The sequence below is a fragment of the Euprymna scolopes genome, chromosome 32, assembly GCF_053919585.1.
Source record: "Euprymna scolopes isolate OS-2025 chromosome 32, ASM5391958v1, whole genome shotgun sequence".
NCBI lineage: Eukaryota > Metazoa > Mollusca > Cephalopoda > Sepiida > Sepiolidae > Euprymna > Euprymna scolopes.
The window spans coordinates 84831743-84851833 of NC_136513.1; the positions used below are offsets into that span (position 1 = coordinate 84831743).

At 34.8% G+C, this 20091-nt stretch overlaps 1 protein-coding gene and 1 pseudogene across 2 annotated transcripts in view; both read left to right on the forward strand.

Annotated features, from left to right (window-relative positions):
* The window catches only part of LOC145256460 (acylphosphatase-1-like), a 417812-nt gene that overhangs the window by 292695 nt on the left and 105026 nt on the right, over window positions 1-20091 (forward strand). The gene's annotated exons all lie outside the window — the stretch shown is intronic.
* LOC145256692 (U11 spliceosomal RNA) lies at window positions 8673-8794 on the forward strand (annotated as a pseudogene).

Here is a 20091-nt window from a genome sequence, read left to right on the forward strand (position 1 = left end):
TGAAATTTAACGCTGCATGGATTAAGCGAACAAGACATGTTTTTTTATATAAAAAAAATAAAATTATTTATTCTTAACAATTAAAAGGGGTATTTAACTTTGAAATCCATTCTCGACCGTCTGTCGTCGACCGGCGCAAAACTACTATATGCATCGTTAGCATGCGACCGTCTGTCGCACACAAGATCCAAGCTTCGACTGTTTAAAAACAATACAAATATCATGCAATTCTCTTTTCTTTATTTATTTATTGAAAAAGAAATAGAGTCAAAGAGAGAAAGAAAGAGAGAGAGAGAGAGAGAGAGAGAGTTCAAAATAGACTTCGTAGCCTCGTAGGATATGTCCTTTTCTCTTCCCTGCAACCTCTGTCTCACAGAAGAGATGTTGCGAGTTTGTCTCTGATGTATCGTTATTTTCATGGAAAGTGTTCGACTGAGCTTCAATCTATGGTCCCCCCTCGCTAAACTTCCATAAGAAACACTCGTCTAGCTGAAAACACTATTAATAATTTTATCTGTGCCTAGACCTAAACGTAGATTCCATGGACAAAGCTTCTTTCTTAGAACTGCACGCCTGTGGAACTGTCTTCCATTTTCCTGCTTTCCGGCTAACTACAATATGGTTGTCTTCAAGTCTAACGTAAACAAGTCCTTGATTAGCCGTTCCATATAAGTTAACAAATTTACCGAATTTTCATTACTAATGATTACTGTATTGTCCAATTTCTCCTGTACACTCGTTAACCCTTATCCTCGAGTGGCCTCCTCGCCTTGATAAGTGTTGATGCCTATGTAAAAAAAGAGAGAGAAAGAAATATACATAACATTTGATCATTGTTTAGTTTTTGTTGACGAGTTCTTTTTACCTTTACCTTCCGAATATGGTGTGTCAGATCGTATTGACTTATCTAAATATTACTCTAATCCTAATTGACAACAGTTACTGGAGCCGTCATGTTTTATCTAATAATAACGCATTTCTTTCTCGCCTCCCCAAAAGCAGTCAGGCACAACTAAGGTATAAGGTTTATTAATGCCGAAGCCGCAGCTTCCCCAAAAGTGAGCTTCTTCATTGTGCCGCACACATGCACCCACACAAAAGACGAACAGGATTATACATGTATTAGGTTGATACAAAAAAAATGGATTTTTTAAGGGTAGGGTGGGGGTACTGTTGCCCTCTAGACTTAGGGTTTGGAGTTAGGCTAATATAATTTTTTACACCCTCCACCCAAAAATTACACATAATTTATCTCTTTTAACTGAAAAAAAATCTGGTTATCTATAACTCATCTGTCTGTTTAAATGTATGTATGTATGTATGTTTGTATGTCTGTCTAAAACTTTCTACAGAGGTGACGGATGTTTACCGCGTCGGTATCGGTTTAAAGTTCGACCCTTCGGACGACAAATATCGAAAAATTGGCTAAAAACATTCATTACTTCACCCTCAACTGGGCACTTTTCTACAAGGAAGGGTCGCTTTTTTCGCCGATATTTTCGAAAGTCATCCCGCCTTTTCGATTTACTAGCCTTAATTTAAACCTTCGCCACTTCAGGTTTGGTGATGGATGCAACAACAAATACGTCACTTTTTTTCACGTGCTTTTCCTCTTCGCGGTATGGATTCGAGCCCGCCTACGTACTACCAACTTCAAACACCCGTACAACGCCGGATAAAGAGGCTAGTTTTATGTATATATATATATATATATATATATATATATATATATATATATATATATATATATATATATAGTTGAACGTCAAAAAGCGACATAATTTTTGCACCACTCTAATAAAGCATACAATGAAGGGGAGAGATTATACATACATCACAAAGACACGTAGGAATGTCCGTTCATACACACTAGACGATAACAACACAATTAAAATAACGATATTTTACACAAGCATATAAAGAGGTTAGTGGCGTCTCGTATAGATATAAGCTATATACACCCACAATATGCACGAACTATAACATACACGGTTGGTTGGTTGGTTGTTTTGTTTTACGGCATATCAACCATTTTCAAGTTATTTAATGCCGAATCCAAAGATTTTGAAGAACAATTTTTTAATATAGTATATTTGTTTTTTAAGTCGTATTCTATTTAACCCATAGTTAGGACCCTAACAGGTACTACCACTCCGGGTCAGAGCAATTAAAGGGTGGCTCCACATTCCCTAAGGCCTGCAAGCTGGGGCCTAACCATCGGATATAGTTTAAGGTCATATCCAGGACCATAACATACACGGCTATACAACAATATTACAATGAACTAAATCTTTTAGCCTTAAAAACGGGTAAAAGTTATAGACCGTTGGCTTAGAATGGGTACTGTACATCAACCTGATGATTGAATGTAATTAAATTTGTGCTCATTCTTGCATTAAATACTATTCCCTATTGATCCTTATTAATCTCTAATTGTGTATCGAACGGATACCATGATACTTAATTCGTTACACCTTATCACAATAATGATCATACGAAATTTCAACCAGATCAACTCAGTGGTTTCTGAAAAAACTTTTAGAGTAAATGTGGTATTGTGGTGACTGATTCCTAATAATTCCTATTAATCTATGATTGTGCATTGAACGGATATCATATTACTTAGTTCTCAGCATTTTATAACAAAGGTTCATCCAAAGTTCAGTAGTTTCCAAGAAAAAGTGGAATTGACACAGACAGACAGACATATTAAGAGAAAGAAACCGGGTAAAAATTATAGCCCGTTGACTTGGAATGAGTGTTTTACGCCAAATTGGTGTTATCAGGTTGACAAGAAAGTTCTTGCGGTTTCAGATGAACATATTTCGGTTAAAAAAAAATATTGGTCGAAATAAGCATCATAAGAATCAACACAAGTGTATTTGTGCCAGTAATTTGTCGGTGCAAATAACTGCCACAGGACAGAGCATATAGTAGTCCGCAGATTTTTTCCTTAGAGTTTTCTTCTCCTAGATGCATGCCTTAACGAAGACTGTTGACGCATCTCCCTCAGTGAATAAATGCGCATTTGGATATCAACCTGGAAATTTCCCGCTTTATATATGTATGTGTGTGTGTGTGTGTGTGTGTGTGTGTGTGTGTGTGTGTGTGTGTGTGTGTGTGTGTGTGTGTGTGTGTGTGTGTGTGTGTGTGTGCTTGCGCTCTGGTGGCGATAAAGTTATTGAAATCATTTTTGATATGGCTTAGGTTTTTGGGTCATTTATCACGCAGAAGTTGTTGAGATGTTTGAAAAAGTTGTAGTCGCTGGGTGAGAGGTCTTGAGAGTTTGGAGGATGAAACAGAGTTTTGTAGCCTAATTCGTTTCACTTCTGCACGGTCAGTTTAGCAGTGCGCAGTCGGGCATTGCCGTTGAGGAGAATTGGGCCTTTTTCTGTTGACTAATGTTGGGTGTTGTTGTCGAAATTTCTGGTGCATTTCATCCATTTGATGACAGTATTCTCCGCCGTAATGGTTTCGCCTGCATTAAAAAATATAATGGATAAGACCAGTCGCAGACCACCAAACAGGCATCATGACTTCTTTTGATGCAACTCTGGCTTTGAGAAGTGTTGTGAAGCTTCGTGGACGTATAATCGATGGCCGACCACTACGCTCATTATCTTCAAGATTCGTGTCGCCGCTATGAAATTTCTTAAACCACCATTGTACTGTGCATTCAATAGTGGTTCCTGGGCTAAACGCTTCATTGATATCGCGAGCTGTTTCAGCGGCTTTTCGGCCTAGTTTGAACTGAAATAAAAAAAATTGTGCGAAAGCTAATTTATATGCCTGGCAGTGTTCTTAGATATGTTTTGTACAGAAATTCCTCCAATAAGTATCGAAAATATAATCCCTTAACACTTAATGTTTTGGGCTCCAATCAAATCAAAAAGTTTGATCCATGTCCAAGTAACCTACATCTAAAATTTCAAGTGTTTAGACCCAAAATTGGCGGAGAAGCTTGGTAGAGTTTTCAAAGGGCAAATCGTTGAACATTGACCTCTTGACAGCCAAATTTCTGGCCGAAAACCAATTAAAAAGATTTTCCCAAATCTCAATAACCCTTATGTCAAATCTCGAGTCTGTAGACTGAAAATTCACAGAGTAGTGGAAATGTGCACACACAGGCACACACAGAGACAATTTCACTTCATATATATATATATATATATATATATATATATATATATATATATATATATATATATATATATATATATATATGATTGATTGCCTCTCCCATCGATTTCGATGTATGAGCTTTCGCCACAACTAAGTTGCTGAAAATCCACACAGATAATTTACTTATAGTGGTGAAGGCTTTATGTAGAACCAGCCACACTTTTTGGTATCACTGCTAACCTTTGTCGGTGCAAATAACTGCCACAGGACAGAGCATATAGTAGTCCGCAGATTTTTTCCTTGGAGTTTTCTTCTCCTAGATGCATGCCTTAACGAAGACTGTTGACGCATCTCCCTCAGTGAATATATGCGCATTTGGATATCAACCTGGAAATTTCCCGCTTTATATATGTATGTGTGTGTGTGTGTGTGTGTGTGTGTGTGTGTGTGTGTGTGTGTGTGTGTGTGGGTGTGCGTGTGTGTGTGTGTGTGTGTGCGCGTGCGCGCGACCGTCCTACACTGAAACAGGAATGAGGTAATAGAGAAGTCGTGAAAATATTCAATTCAAGAAGTAAAATATTGATAAAATTTCAACCCAGACGGCGAGTGTTACCTCATCCAATGAAGCCTCACGCATGCGAGACAATAGCGAATCCGTAGATATGTGTTCCTATCAAAGTAACTGACAATGTTCAATGTCTGTCACTTAACGAATATAACGGAAGAGTTTGTGACGCATGCAAAGTGAAAAGCATCTCACATTACTTGTATTGATCGGGACTAGTGTTCTCATCTTGAGCCCAACGTTTCGGTCGGATTGTCCTTCGATCTTCATCGTGCACGCCGGTTGTTGTTTGAAAAAAAAAAAAGGAGAAACGTTGCCGGCTTCGTAAATAATTTCGTATTTCTGTGAGTAAGGCTTTCATTGTTTCGAATCTGTGAGAAGAAGAAATTGGTTGACAAAGGGGGGAGGCAACTTTTAATAAAAATCGGTAGTAACTTTTCTCCTTTCTTTTTGCAAGTAACAACCAACATGCCTGAAGATGGTCGAAGGAAAATCCGACCGATACGTTGCACTAATCACACTCAAGATGAGAACAATAGTCCGACCAATACAAGTATAAATAATCAACCCTTATCTTAAAACATCTTGTTTCCTTGCAAAATCTGAAGGTCGGAGTTAACATCGACCGAAACGTTGTGAAAATGAGAGCAGTAGTCCGAAGAATCCAAATAATACGAATAACCAATCCTCATCTCAAAAATGTTACTGTAAATAATTGAACTTTCTTCAACGCAGATTGGTGGGATTTTTTTTTTTTTTTTTTTTTTTTTTTCATTTTTCTTAAACTTTTTCTTCTAGGGGATGGGACATCCAACCAGATGTCTGACATTTACCCCTATTTTAGTGAGTCCAACCAAGAGATCTTTTCAGGATTCTAGCCGTCCCTTTCAGTGCAATCGTTTGTATTTCACTTGCACTTGGTTCACCGGGTATGCTTGCTATGTACTTTTTAAAGTTCTTTTTCATAAGCCCAGTTGCTCCTATGATGACTGGTATAATTGATTTGTGTGTGTGTGTGTGTGTGTGTGTGTGTGTGTGTGTGTGTGTGTGATTCAAACGAATATGTAAGAGATTAAAAAATATTTAAACAGCAATTATAAGCCGTATATACGGCATAGTTACGTTGACACACGTTTCGCGTTATGTCACCAAAGTCAAGCAACGTTGAGCCTGGTCAGTACTAAAATGGGTGACCATTTGAGAAATTCTAGTTGCTTACCTCGACATTGTTTCCAGTCATCTAACACTTCTCCTTGCTACTGGACTCAACTAGTGCCGATTCAGTAGTAGGGTGGTTGAGATTGCGCAACCCTTACCTCACAATTGAAAAAGAGTTAAAAACATATTTAATTTTAAAAAGGAAACACTGAATAAGTGGATCGTCCTTAATCCGCGGAGTTTCGAAGAAATACTTTCCTTCTCATCAGAGGGTAGGATTTAGCAAAATGCGGGATCGGATTTTGCTTGCAAAAGTATTTAATAAAACTACAAGTAAGTCATAGATCTTACTTGGTAACAAAAAGGGAAGCAGAGGGTATATATATATATATATATATATATATATATATATATATATATATATATATATATATATATATATATAGAGAGAGAGAGAGAGAGAGAGAGAGAGAGATACATATACGGCTATACAACAATTATATAAAGGTGAAAAATAAAAGCCTCAACTAAAATTGTTTTTGTCTTACATGTTTGTAAAAAAAAACACATATTAATGTTCTTCTAATTAATATTAGTATATTCAGGAATTAATTTTTCGTGCAATAAAATACAACCAATAAAAATTCTTGGGTTTGTTTTACATTACCCATTGGCACGAAAAAAAAATGGTCAAAAATTAAATACATAATAAATAAATGATATCAAAAGCAAGGTGTGTTACTCTTCTACCTATTGGATAAGTTTTTAATGATTTTACTCACTTTAAAACGTTTGTTCGGTTCGAAATAAAATATAGTGTTGAGCGTTAGGCGAGAACAAAAAATGGCTGCAAATTTTCACGAAAATATTTAAAGTTTCGATAATGATTTAAAAATTAAAATATAACAAAATATTCTTAGAAATCCAGCAAATAAATGTTCTCGTGAAATTTATTGGGTGTTTTTTATTGTTATTTTTAAGTCATTGTCAAGACTTCAACGAATTAGCTGTCAATTTGCGACCATTTTTTTTCTAACCTAACGCTCAACACTATGTTTTTCGAACTGAGTAAACATTTTAAAGTGACTAAAACCACTAAAATCTTTTCCAGCTGGGTAGAAGGGTAACTGATCTTGCCTTTGTTAAAATTTATTTGTAATAAATTTGTTTTTGACCATTTTTCTTTCTTTTGGATTGTAAAACAAACCTTTTTTTTTAAATTTCAGGTTAAAATACAATTTAATTTAATTTTTATTTAAATGACGAATCATTTTTTTTATTTAAGACGGATAAAATTTATACAAACAAAATGAAGATGAATGGTGGATTTACTGGTAAAATTATCGCCCTAAAGAAAACAACACTACAGCTTTATTTTAAAACTTTTAATGAAAATATTAAGTCAGGTAACTTGATTATGTAGCAGAGCTGACATCTATTCAATGTAGCCGCCTTCAGCCTCAATCACCGCCTCGATACGGATCCGGGACTGAGAGCATGCCTTTTCAACAAGCACCGGCGGGAACTCAGCGCATACTCGGCGGCGATCAGACTGGTTCTGTTATGGGAGGTCACGTTGGTGATGGTCTCGACTATTAACTAAATGAAGTAGTCCAGCGGGTTCAGGTCGGGGGGGGGGAGGGTAGTGAGAGAAGGGTACAAAGTCGTAGCACTCCTTCTGAAGCCGAACCTGGATGTCTTTGGACTTGTGGACCGGCGCGGAGTCCTGCTGCCATACCCAGGGTCTATCAGTGGCCACCTGATTACACCAGGGGATCACCACAGTCTTCAACACATCCAGGTACACTTTAGTGTCGACTTTTAAGCCGACTCTGAAAATTTGAGATGACGTGATGTGGTCCTCACTTGAAACCACACCAAAGACCAGAATCGTGGCCAGAAACATTTTTTTAACACTCTGGGCACGTCCTATTATTCGTGGCATTTTGAGGATGCTGGCAATGGTCCTGTTATCATAACTTGGATCGGTAGAGAGCATGGGTTGTAGAGAGGCGCATCACTGATCTCGCTAGTTGAACATTGTGTCACTTTCCGACATGTTAGAAGGCTACTAGCGCCTTGGAATTTGTACAAAACTAGGCAACTAGTAGATGGTCTGTCACAAATAAAAAAGGAAACCGGTTTTCATTAAACAGAAATGAAATAATGTCGTCTTTTCTATGGCGAAAATCTTATCGGTCCACCCTGTAAAATTTAATTTATTTCGAACATTTTTTTTTTATTGATGCATAAAAATAAAAATAAAAATACGAGAATGCTCAGATTGATAAAAGAAACGACTGTGTCTTCAAATGAACTAACATCGTTTTACTTCCCGCCATTTACAAAACCGGAATTGCTTTGTATGAGTAAACCTGCTTCATCGGCTTTATATATTTATTTATTTATTTGTCTAAACAAAATTTTAATAATTTGTGACAGACCATTATAACTATGTAGGTTTTGCAATTAATTAAAAAAAAAAATAAGTTGGTAAACGCAACAAGATATTTTTAATAAAAATATAACTAAAAGCTTTGCAGAATTGTTTCCCTTGTTTGCGATCCAAACATTCCGTCTTGTCAAATAAAGTTGAATTATTTGCAAATAAAACAAATTAATTGCAAAACCTACATAGTTATAATTTTTTAAATAATGTGAAATTGCGATTTGGATGAAATAATATATTAATAATTGTAAAAATAATTAATTATTGTAGGTTTGTTATACAAATGTGCAAATAAGTATAAGAGATATGTCTGATCCTGTGTAATCCGTATATATTTTGAATGGTGAGACATTCTCGGAGTCTTACACCGTCAATATCTAATGACGCCCTTGCCGTCAGTGGCACTCAGTTGCGTTTCTGAGCGGAATTTTCATCAAGAAATTCCGAGGACCATTTTTTAAAAACCGCGGCAGCTGTAGCTCATTTAGCACGGCGCCCATAATGAAAAAAAACAGACATTTTTTTTTTATCCCTTTGTTATGGATACTGAAACATTTAGATGAGCATTCCTCCAAACACACTAATTTTACAAAGAGTGCTATTTTCTGTTTATATATATATATATATATATATATACTGATCAGTTTTAATTCACACCAAATTACTTTTGATATTATTAAAAATTTAATATTCAGTTAGTCTTGTAGCGATAAAAGGGAAGTATTAACGCTGAAACACTGGTTAACTCGTATAATTCATTCTAATGTATATATATATATATATATATATATATATATACTAGCTGTGCCCGGCCACGCGTTGCTGTGGCTCAGTTTGTTAAAATGGAACACATTCCTCAAAAAACATTGCATTTTGTTCGTTTATTTACTTTTATTATTTTTTGCAATTTTTTTAATCAATAAAAGTTGTTATTTTTTCCCCAAAAAATAAATTAATTTTTTCGGTTAAGTGAATTTTTTTTTTCAGGAAAACTTGCACTTTTTTTTAAAAAAGAAATTTGGCAGTAAACGTTTCTCTTTGAAAACGGAATTTTTATTATAAAAAGAACAGATGAATGCTTTACACGAACACTGTAAATAGTTATGTGAAAGTAGAGAAAAATTTTATTCTTTTTTTCAAGAGAATGGACAAATTATTTATTTATTTTTGACAGATGTTCAGGAAATAAACAGAAAAATACTTCCATCATTAATTATGCAAAATAATAAAAAAAATGTTGATTTAGTGTTTCAACATTATGCTTATAAATTACGATAAAACTTGCTGAGTATGCGCTGTTTTACGGTTGTTGTAGAAATAGAACGGAAACTTAAATTTTGTTTCGTTTTAATCTTTCTTAATTTTTTAATTGTGCCCCCCAACGAATATAATCAAAACAGTAACATTCAACAATTGTACTTTATGTATATAAAGCACAAAATATTTATTTAAAAAAAAAGTTAATAACGAAAGGGAAATAATTCCATTTCTAAACGAAAAAGTCAGTTTGGTATATCTTTTTGTTATTTTTTACATAAGTCCAGCTTACCATTCACATTGGAAATATCGACATTTATAGGTTGTAGGGTACGTTTACAACGAATAAAGACTCCAATCTAGTAGATGTATCAGAATTTTTGTAGGAATTTTTGACACCCCTATCACGAAACTGCGAATAAAATATAAAAAAAACTCGTAATTTCTCTTTTAAAAGTGGGTTGTTTATTTTCTTTATGGATTATATTTCTAAAATAAACTATTAAAGTTGTTTTAAAAGTAATAGAAATATTTTTTTTATTTTTTAAAAAACAGTAATGAATTTTACGAACTCAATATTTTTCAATTTTTAAACTTTAAAAATCTATCAAAGTTTTTCTATCGATTCTATTTTTACGATATTTTCAGGGTCAATGTGAAATTTTATGCTCTTTCCAATAAACTGAATATAATATTTTGGACAAACGTTTTTTTTTAATTCACGCCCCCCTCATTTTCAAGTGTCTATTAAAAAGTAAATAATTAATTTACTCACCAAAGTTTTATATATCACAAATTGAAGAGAAAAGGTCAATAAGTAATATATTCAAATTTAAAACAAAAAAGTAGTGTTTTTTAGAAATTTACCTGTGAAGTTCGAAGTTTAAAACTTTTCTTTTTTAAACCACGTTGTTTGATTTGTCTTTTTTTATGAAACCTTGATCCTTGCTCCTTTAATTGAAAAAAAAATAGGGCTTGAATTACATTTTTCGATTAGTTATAAGCTTGGAAAGACAGGGGGTCGAATAATTCACGCCTCCCATTTTGAAATGTCTATTAAAAAGTAAATAATTTACTCACCAAGGTGTTATATATCACAAATTGAAGAGAAAAGGTCAATAAATAATATATTCAAATTTAAAACAAAAAAAGTAGTGTTTTTTAGAAATTTACCTGTAAAGTTCGAAGTTTAAAACCTTTTTTTTTTTAAAAACATGTTTTTTTTTTGCTTTTTTTTAATGAAATCTTGGTCCTTGCTCCTTTAATTGAAAAAAAGTAGGGCTTGAGTTACATTTTTCGAGGAGTTATAAGCTTGGAAAAACGGGGTGGAATTATTCACTATTTTTCACGAAATTTCTGACACACCTACCAATCTACCCATGTTAAGAACGGCTTTCGGAATAGACACCCCTAACCTTGCCAGCATACCCGAAGAGCTATAAAAGTTGACGTGTCGAATGTGAACGATGAGTTGGACGTAATGTAAAAATGTACCGAATTTAAAAGGGAACGAAATTCAAATTTCCGTTCCATTTTTACAACAACCGTAAAGCAGAGCATTCTATGCAAATTTTACCTAACTTACTGTATTAATGCTATTTTTAAGCAAAAAAAAAATATTTAGGTTTGGCTATAAATTCCTAAACTCATTTCACCCTAAATAATTTAGGTGACTGAAATAGGACTCTAATTGAATCTTTAATTTCCTAAATAGTATGCGAGAATTCATTTTTCTTCGAGTTATATCGAATTCATTAATACGGACCTTAGGGGCTTTTTTCGTAATGCTACTGTAAAAATTATTTTTTATTGTTACAAATTACGATGCTTTATTTATATAAAAAAAGCAAAAATAAATTCTTGCGTTTTTTATTTACTACTGAAACCCATGACTTTAGTAAAGGTATTTTTTGTTTAAACAAAATAGAACATTTTCACTAAGAGTTAAGTAAAAATAATTAGTTCATTATATTCTGCGATCATTATTTGATAAATACTGCAATTTTCATTAAAATTGGTTAATTTCCTGATTTTTCGTGAATTTTTAAGTAAAGGGAGGGGTAAAAATGTTTATACACTTTGAGCGTCGGCATTCATTTTGTCTGTACCTACCATTTTTCGATGAATATTTGATAGGAAAGCGACCACGTGTGGTTAATTTAAATTAAATTTCAATCACATGGTTACATTATCAATAATCATGTGATTAAACCCATTGAAAATTTACCGATATTGTAAACACATTCTGTTTACATTAAGCCTGTAGTGTTTTTTAATGATGCACTGTTGGAAACTGAGATTTACAAAAAAAAAACCCGCGAGATCAGGAGAAAGAAATTTCCAGAAAATCGCTAGATTTTTAACTTTTATTATCTGAAATTTTCAAAAATCGCTAATTCCCCCCTCCCCCAAAACTCCATATTTTAACTTCCTAACATAAAAAAAATTTATAAATATAGTATATTCACTATATAAAATGTTCCGTGTTTTCTCACTATATGTCTCCGGAATTATATTGAAGCGGTTAGCTCCCCAGAAGGCTTACATATTTTATCAGCTAGTTTTACCTTTTTTTTTTTTTGCAGGAAGCAAATCATAAACTCAAACTTTTCATAATAAAAGTTAAATTGAAATATACTGCAAATTAAACATCACAATAATGGTGCAACATATTTTGAAATTAGAAAAATAAAAAAACAAAAAACTTTGTTTTAGCATGTTAAAAGTATTAAGGTTGGTAGATAATTAAATTCTACTGTATTGGTATAAGTTTTTTTTTGCTGTTGTTTCTTGCGTTTTACAATTTTCGACTAAATACTACTAAATTAAGCAGGGTTGCTTAGATCGTATTTTAAACTAAACTTCGGGGGTTGGAATGCCCCCCACCTAAAATGTACTCGGAAAAATCGATTTTATAGCGAGATTTAAGAATGGTTAGCCGAAAAAAGGGTGAAAAACAAAACAAATAATCAATAAATAATTGTTATTAAAGGTAATAAATGCTACTTTTTTTTTTACTTACATGATTGAGTTTATTGTATGTTTAAAAGTATTTTCAATCGCTTTTCTTTATTTTTTAATCTAAAATTGCGGGTGTGTGGGTGCGAAATATCTCCAGATTTTCTAGAATTCCCCACTAGATTGCAAACGAAATCTCCAGATCTAGCAGGAAAACCGCTAAATTAGAAACACTGGTCACGTGACAGGAAGCGGTAATAAATAATTGTCCCTAAATAAAAAATGGCCTATCGGTACAAAGAAAACCACCTACTTATCATAGAAAAATTAAGTATAATGTTATAATTAAAAAGAAATATATAAAAACACACATGGATATAGTAAACATATTATACCAAAACGTGGAAGCCATCCGTCCAGTGTGTTTTTAGATTATTAATTGCGAACGAACCAAGAGTTACATTTATATATATATATATATATATATATATATATATATATATATATATATATATATATATATATATATATATATATATATATATAAATTTGGGCTTTTTGTGTATCGATATTCATATTAACAACTCTTTTTTCTATTCAGGTATTTACTTGCTTCCCCACGAAAGCAAATGTTCACAAGGTCTTTTTTAACGTGGGTGGGTAAAACAGCTACCTTAAAACAATGGCAAAAAGGGGGCACTCTGGCAGTATCCCCCCAAAATAGTAATTGTCTCAATATGAAGGGTTTACCCTACATTGACCAAGAACCAATTAACTTAAGTAAAGTATCAGAACAGATACTACACTCTGATCCTGGCACGAAGCCAAGAATTACAGAGTGTTTATTTGCTCCCCCACCGAGCAAATTAGGCACAAGGCCGATTTTTAATGTGAGGAGTGAAGGGAAAATGGGGACTAACTCCCCGGTGAGTAGGGGAGCTGGATAGTGACAATTGGTATGAAGGGTTGCCCCTACATTGACCAAGGTCTTATATGTGGGGTTTCCCCCACATATGGTCTTTGCTTGCAGTATCTGCCGGAAGAAGTACTACACTTTGATCCCGGCCCGAAGGCCAAGAACAACAGAAAAAAAGCAAGCCTTTTTTCTATTAGTATTTATTTGCTTCTCCACCAAAGCAAAATGTGACACAAGGTCGTTTTTAATGTGGGGTTAAACCAGCTCTCCGAAAAAGAGGCAAAAGGGGCACTCTGGTTGGGACCAAAAATAATAATTGTCCCAGTATAGAAGGTTTCCCCTCCATTGACCGAGACAAATTACCTTAAGAACATCAGAACAGATACTACACTTTGCTCATGGCACGAAGCCAAGAACAGCAGAAAAAAAGCAAGCCTTTTTTCTAGTCATCGTATTTATTTACTTCACCACGAGAGCAAATTAGGCACGAGGCCGTTTTTTTAATGTGGAGAGGGGGATGGGGGTGGCAAAGAGAAGACCAGCTCCTCCGAGAGGAGGGGAGGGGGAGCTGGTAGTGAATGCCTCTTGGTATATAGGGTTGCCCCTACATGGACCAGAAACTGATTGCCACAAGGGCAATGGTCTTTGATTGCAGCATCTGCCGGAACAGATACTACACTTTGAGATATTACTACACTTTGATCTTGGCTCGAAGACCAAGAAGAAAAAAAGGCGAACCTTTTTTCTATTTATTTAAAAAGAAAATACAACTTTGTTATATATGGGTCGTGGAATTGCATTGATCTGCAAAAGATCTAGCTAATTTGCATATTCTCTTAAACGTTCATTTTAATTAATTCCGTATTAGATTTTTCGGGTTTCTTATGGGATGATCATCTTTAGTTAACTATAACATGTAATTATATTCATGCAGATATTCTACATGATTTATACTTGCGTAATATTTGCGTGAAAAGGTTATAGTAAACACAAACCTCTTTCTATATGTGTTTATCTACTAGCATGTCGCCCGGCATTGTCCGGTCGTAAAATATGCTTAAATATGATATTTTGATTAATGCAGATTTTGTATTTATTATTATATTATGTTGGACCCAATATATAGTAATAATTTAACAAGTTTAAAAAAAATGACTCGTGCGCCACCACCGAGAATCGAGACCAAAACCTTTAGCTTACGATTTACTTTTTCCTTTGAAGTAAATGCGCGAACTATAAAGACATGTTTGCTGCAATGCTAAAAATTAAAACATGAACCAACAGCTATTACATCGCGCATGCATCTTCGTCATGCCGTCGTTCGACCACCACCCGGCAAATTACATTTTTTTTTTTAATTTTCACACTTCTGCACCGATTTTCCCTGGCTAAAACACAAATATAAAGTTTAGCATGGGTTCGAATACCCTTTATATTAAGTTTCTTGTCTGTAGATCAAAAACTGACAAAGTAGTTTGATAGAAAAATATTTTTTAACAAATATATATGCGCATACGTAAAAATTAAGGGAAATTAAACACCTATAAATGCCAAAATGCGGGCATCACTGTGAAGCAGTCAGACTATTCTAACGAACAGACGTCGTGAAGATTGCATTACTTTAGATGATTCTTATTTTGTTTTATTTCCCTGGGGGCATTTATTTTAATAATTTTAAAGTGGCTTATAATTATAAATATTAAAAAGTATTTCTTTATCTATGCTGTTGTTTTCATCAATATAAGAAATGATTAGCGTGAATGCAACATTTTAATTTCCTATTGTCGAATACTCCCCGACTGTTTACTGTTAATGCTCATGGCATCTGTAAACACTTAATTTCCTTCAACTCTTGTGTCAATTGCTGGTACAGATGCTAAACTATGAAGGTAAAGGTGTATTTGTGACTGTGTTCGAACTTACCGATAAGATTGAGATTGTCAGACTGACTTCCTCATCTTGGTTGTTATAGTCACAACGTTTCGGCCGTTTTGCCCTCAGGTGTTTTGTATCGAACTGGGGAACCGTTTGTTAGGAGTCTCGAACCCAACCCTTTATTATTATTACGGGGGTACCGTGTTCGGACTCCAGCTAGGCTCTGGGACATAATTGCTTATTATCTGTTTTGAATGTTACTTTTCACTGCCTTCGTTCAGGATTGAACTCAGCACCTTTGAGTAACTGTAAACTTTGATACAACGTCTAGGAACACTCGGCCATATGTCACTAGGACAATTCTTAGTTGGTTTTTGTTAATGTTAAACCTATGTTGTTATTCAAGGTTTTCTCTCTCTGTCAGAGGTGTCCAAATTGCATTCAGCTCTATGCTTGGTTTGCTCAGTAGGTTGTTATGTCCGAGCATGTGAGCTGTTTCTTTAAGTTTTCTCACTTTCCAGTGGGTCTCTCTGTTTATTATTTTTACTTCAACCCCCTCCCTCTCCATCCAGATATGGTTGGCTATACCCGATTTTTTCGTCTCCCCTTTAGTTACCGCTTTTCGGTGTTCTTCCACCCTTACTTTAAGGGGGCGGCATGTTTCACCCTTGTAAACCTTTCTGCAACTGCATGGGATGGAGTATATGCAGTTCTTGGTCATGTTCTCCTCCATGCGGGACTTCACTCGTACCAGGTGTCGTCTGAGTGTTGACTCGCTCTTGAATACCGTCCTGATGTTGTAGGGGGCACATATTCTCTGAATCTTTTCGGAGATGCCTCGTATGTATGGTTCGATACAAATCACCTGATGAAGACCGGAGGGCAAAACGGCCGAAACGTTGTGACTATAACAACCAAGATGAGGAAGTCAGTTCAACAATCTCAATCAACGAAAACACCTCATTTCAAAAATACAATTAGTAATTATCATGTTCTACACTTGAGATTTGTAGAGGCATGAAATACAAGTTTTGTAGGTATAAAGAATAATTGATAATATTCATTTTAAAATATTATATATATATATATATATATATATATATATATATATATATATATATATATATATATATATATATATATAAAGAGAGAGAGAGAGATGTTATTTGTTTTTGTTTTTGCGATACGTTTTGAATGAATTCAAATATTTACGAAAGTGCATTTTTACCTAAATGCGGGATGGGAATAATTTTCCCTTTAACCAACTTGGTACCCCCACATGGGGAGCAGCATACATATTGTTTTGAAAATATAATTATCCACGGACACGTGTTTCGTCGTCTACGACTCATCAGAGTGGCTGAATCTAGCGAGATTCGAAATTAGCGATATATATATATATATATATATATATATATATATAGGGTGACCTAAAAAAACGGGCCCCAACTCTAATTAGGCCCCGTTTCTTAGTGTTTTGTTTGAATAACAATGAAACTTCGGTTATAACTAGTTCATTATATTCAAAACATCACATCAAAACACTAGGGTCTTTGGCCATTTTTTCTCCGTTCTACAGCATACGTTCTAGATTACCTCCATTTAGCTCCGTGCATTTCTGGAGGCGCAGCACGAAGTTGTCCATGACGTTCTTACAGACCGAAGTAGTAATAGCTCTCATCTCCTCCCTAGTGGCTTCCTTGAGTTCCGTGATGGTTCTGAGTTTCCCTGCGTAGACTCTGTCCTTAAGATAGCCCCAAAGAAAAAAATATGGGGGGCTTAGGTCCGGGCTATGGGATGTCCCACTCAAAATCAGTCTTGAGACTGATCACTCGGCCTCCGAAGTGCTCTTTCAGCCAATCTCGGGACAAGTTTGAGGTGTGAGAACTTGCTCCGTCCTGCTGGAACCAGAACTTTTTCATGATGGGTAGATGATCTGGAGCTCACTCTTGAAGGTTTTGATGACATCCACATACCGCTCCTTGGTGACTGTCACTGCTGCGCCAGATTCTTCGATGAAAATTGGTCCGATGATGCCTCTGGCCGAGATTGCGGCCCACACCGTGCACTTAGGGGAGTGCAGAGGCTTGGTGGCTACTTCATTGGGTCTGGAGGTCCTTCAGAAATTTGTCTTGGAGTTCGCCTTTCCATCAAGATGGGAGTGGGCTTCATCTGAGGTCCAAAGGAGGTGAAGGAAACTTGGTGTCTCCTCGATCTTCTCGAGCATCTCGACTATCATATCCCTCCTCTGCTTCTTGTCTGAGGCTGTAAGAGTCTGCAGCGTCTGTATTCTGTATGGGTAAGCCCTGATATCGTTCACTTGCACTCTCCTGCAAGTTTCACGGGACATACCGAGGGACTGACTTCGCTTATTCACAGAGCATTTCGGACTCTGCTGGAGAGACTCTCTCATTCTTTCGACCAGCTCGGCTGTTCGCTTCTTGGGACGTCCCGAGTCGCTTGGACGGTTCTCTCTGGCATAGTTGAGGTTCTCCACGGTCCCATACTTCTCGAAATGGTCCACCCAGTTCTGAATTCTGCTTTTGGATGGAGCCTTTTCACATTCAAACTGACGCATGAAACTGTCCTGGGTTTTCTTAAACGAGCCTGTATTGTAGTAAAATTTAACACAATGTATTCTTTGTCCCAGCTCCCACTGGGGTCTTGGTGTACTCACGATCGTAGATTCTGTCATGTCGTGTAAAATAAGGGCAATCGGTGAATAGATAATGGAGATATCACATAGAGTACACGGGGCCCGGTTTTTTGAGTCGCCCTGTATATATATATATATATATATATATATATATATATATATATATATATATATATATATATATTGTATTGGTAGTAATTATTTGTTTGTTTAAAACAAAATATATAAGTGTGTCACCCAAAAGAGTGCTCAATGTTTAGGCAGAGCCAAAATAAGTGAATTTAGTTTACAAACAAATGGCTACACATAAGCATACATGTTTCAGCGAAAACCCAGTAAGGGAATCGCTTCGTCAGGCCAAGGACAACTTTGAGAGTTGTCCTTGGCCTGACGAAGCGATTCCCTTACTGGGTTTTCGCTGAAACATGTATGCTTATGTGTAGCCATTTGTTTGTAAACTAAATTCACTTATATATATATATATATATATATATATATATATATATATATATATATATATACGAAATTGGTATATTTAGGCAGCATTTTTTTATTCAAGCAAATATTATTAAATGCAACGGAGACACTTTGCTTTATGGGTGTTTTTTCTAACTTTTCGATTTTCCGTATAATCTGTTTTGTATCAAAATCAGAAATATTCATAAAATTTTGATTTCGATACAAAAAACGATTATACGGAAATTCGAAAAGCTAAAAAAAAAAAAAAAGAATCATAAAGCAAAGTATATCTCCGTTGCATTTAATCATATTTTAATAATATTTTAATAATATTTTAATAATATTTGCTTAATTACTGATTCTTTGAGAGGTTCAAAATTTATATATCGCAATCATTAAGCGAAGACTTTTAAAATTCATGATTAAAAAACTTTTAAAATAAAGTGAATAGAAGAAAAGAAAAAAATGGGGGAGTCATCTGACCGGTTTTAATTGCTTTCCCCCATTTTTTTCTTCTTTTTTTTCCACGCACAACGTAACGCAACGTGATTTTATTTGTACATATTTTCGATCCCCCCCTTTTTTTCAAGATAAACCCCTCGATATAGCTTTGAGAAAGCGGGGGCGAAACCAGTCAGCTGACTCCCCCATTTTTTTCGTCTCTTCTCTTCTGTACCCCATTTACTTTATTTTAAAACGTTTTTAATCATAAATTTTAAAGGTCTTTCCTTAATGTGATTTCCGGCAAAAAAAAAAAAATAATTGTCCAAAAATATCTGTAAGAAATTAAAAATAAAAGTTTTGGTTTTTCAAGTCTATAAATGAATATTTTGCTTCTACTTGCCGTAAAATACGTTTAAATATATATAAAATCATGCAGATATTCGCATTTAATGATACAAAGACATGATGACAGAATTTTTAAAAAATGACTTACTATTATCAGCTAGAATCGAAACCAAAACATTTCGCATTCTAGCCGCGTTTTCTACCGAGACAAACATAATGACGCCTAAATATTAACACACTTGAAGAAACCAATTTTATGTGCGCATGCGCAGAAAGAAGTATAAACATGTCGGCCAAAAGAAAAAAACATTCCGCATTTCAACATGCCGATATATGTTTGTATGCATTATTCATAAATCCAAACAAAGATTTGATGCGTTATAAACCATCCTTGGTGTATAGATACTATTTCCTGGTAATATGACCAGTAGTTTAATAGTTTACCTGTTAAATATTTACACATACATACATCTACTGTTTTATTTATATAGATATATAGATATATAGACGGCCGCGGTCTTTGAACGCTACATTACTAGGCTTACTGTATATGTCTGCTTATAATGTAGATTTTAAATTATCTTCTTTTTCGTACTAATTGATAGCGGCATGTAGAGTGACTTTGAAACTGGGTTCGAATAATTGCCTACACTGAAGATTGCGTAAGCATGGAAAATTATTGTATGTTCGTAAAAATAATAAATATTAAAAAGAAAAATCTCCCGAGAAAAAAAAAAAAATGCCGTCGCCTTTTATCCTGTCATTTCGAACTTCCAACAGCGCCTAAACTTGCATAATCGCTCTCATCTCGTATCTAAATTATTCTACATAATGCTAACATGCGGTCACATGTTAACCGTGACCGCTTATTTCCCTACCTCTCCGCA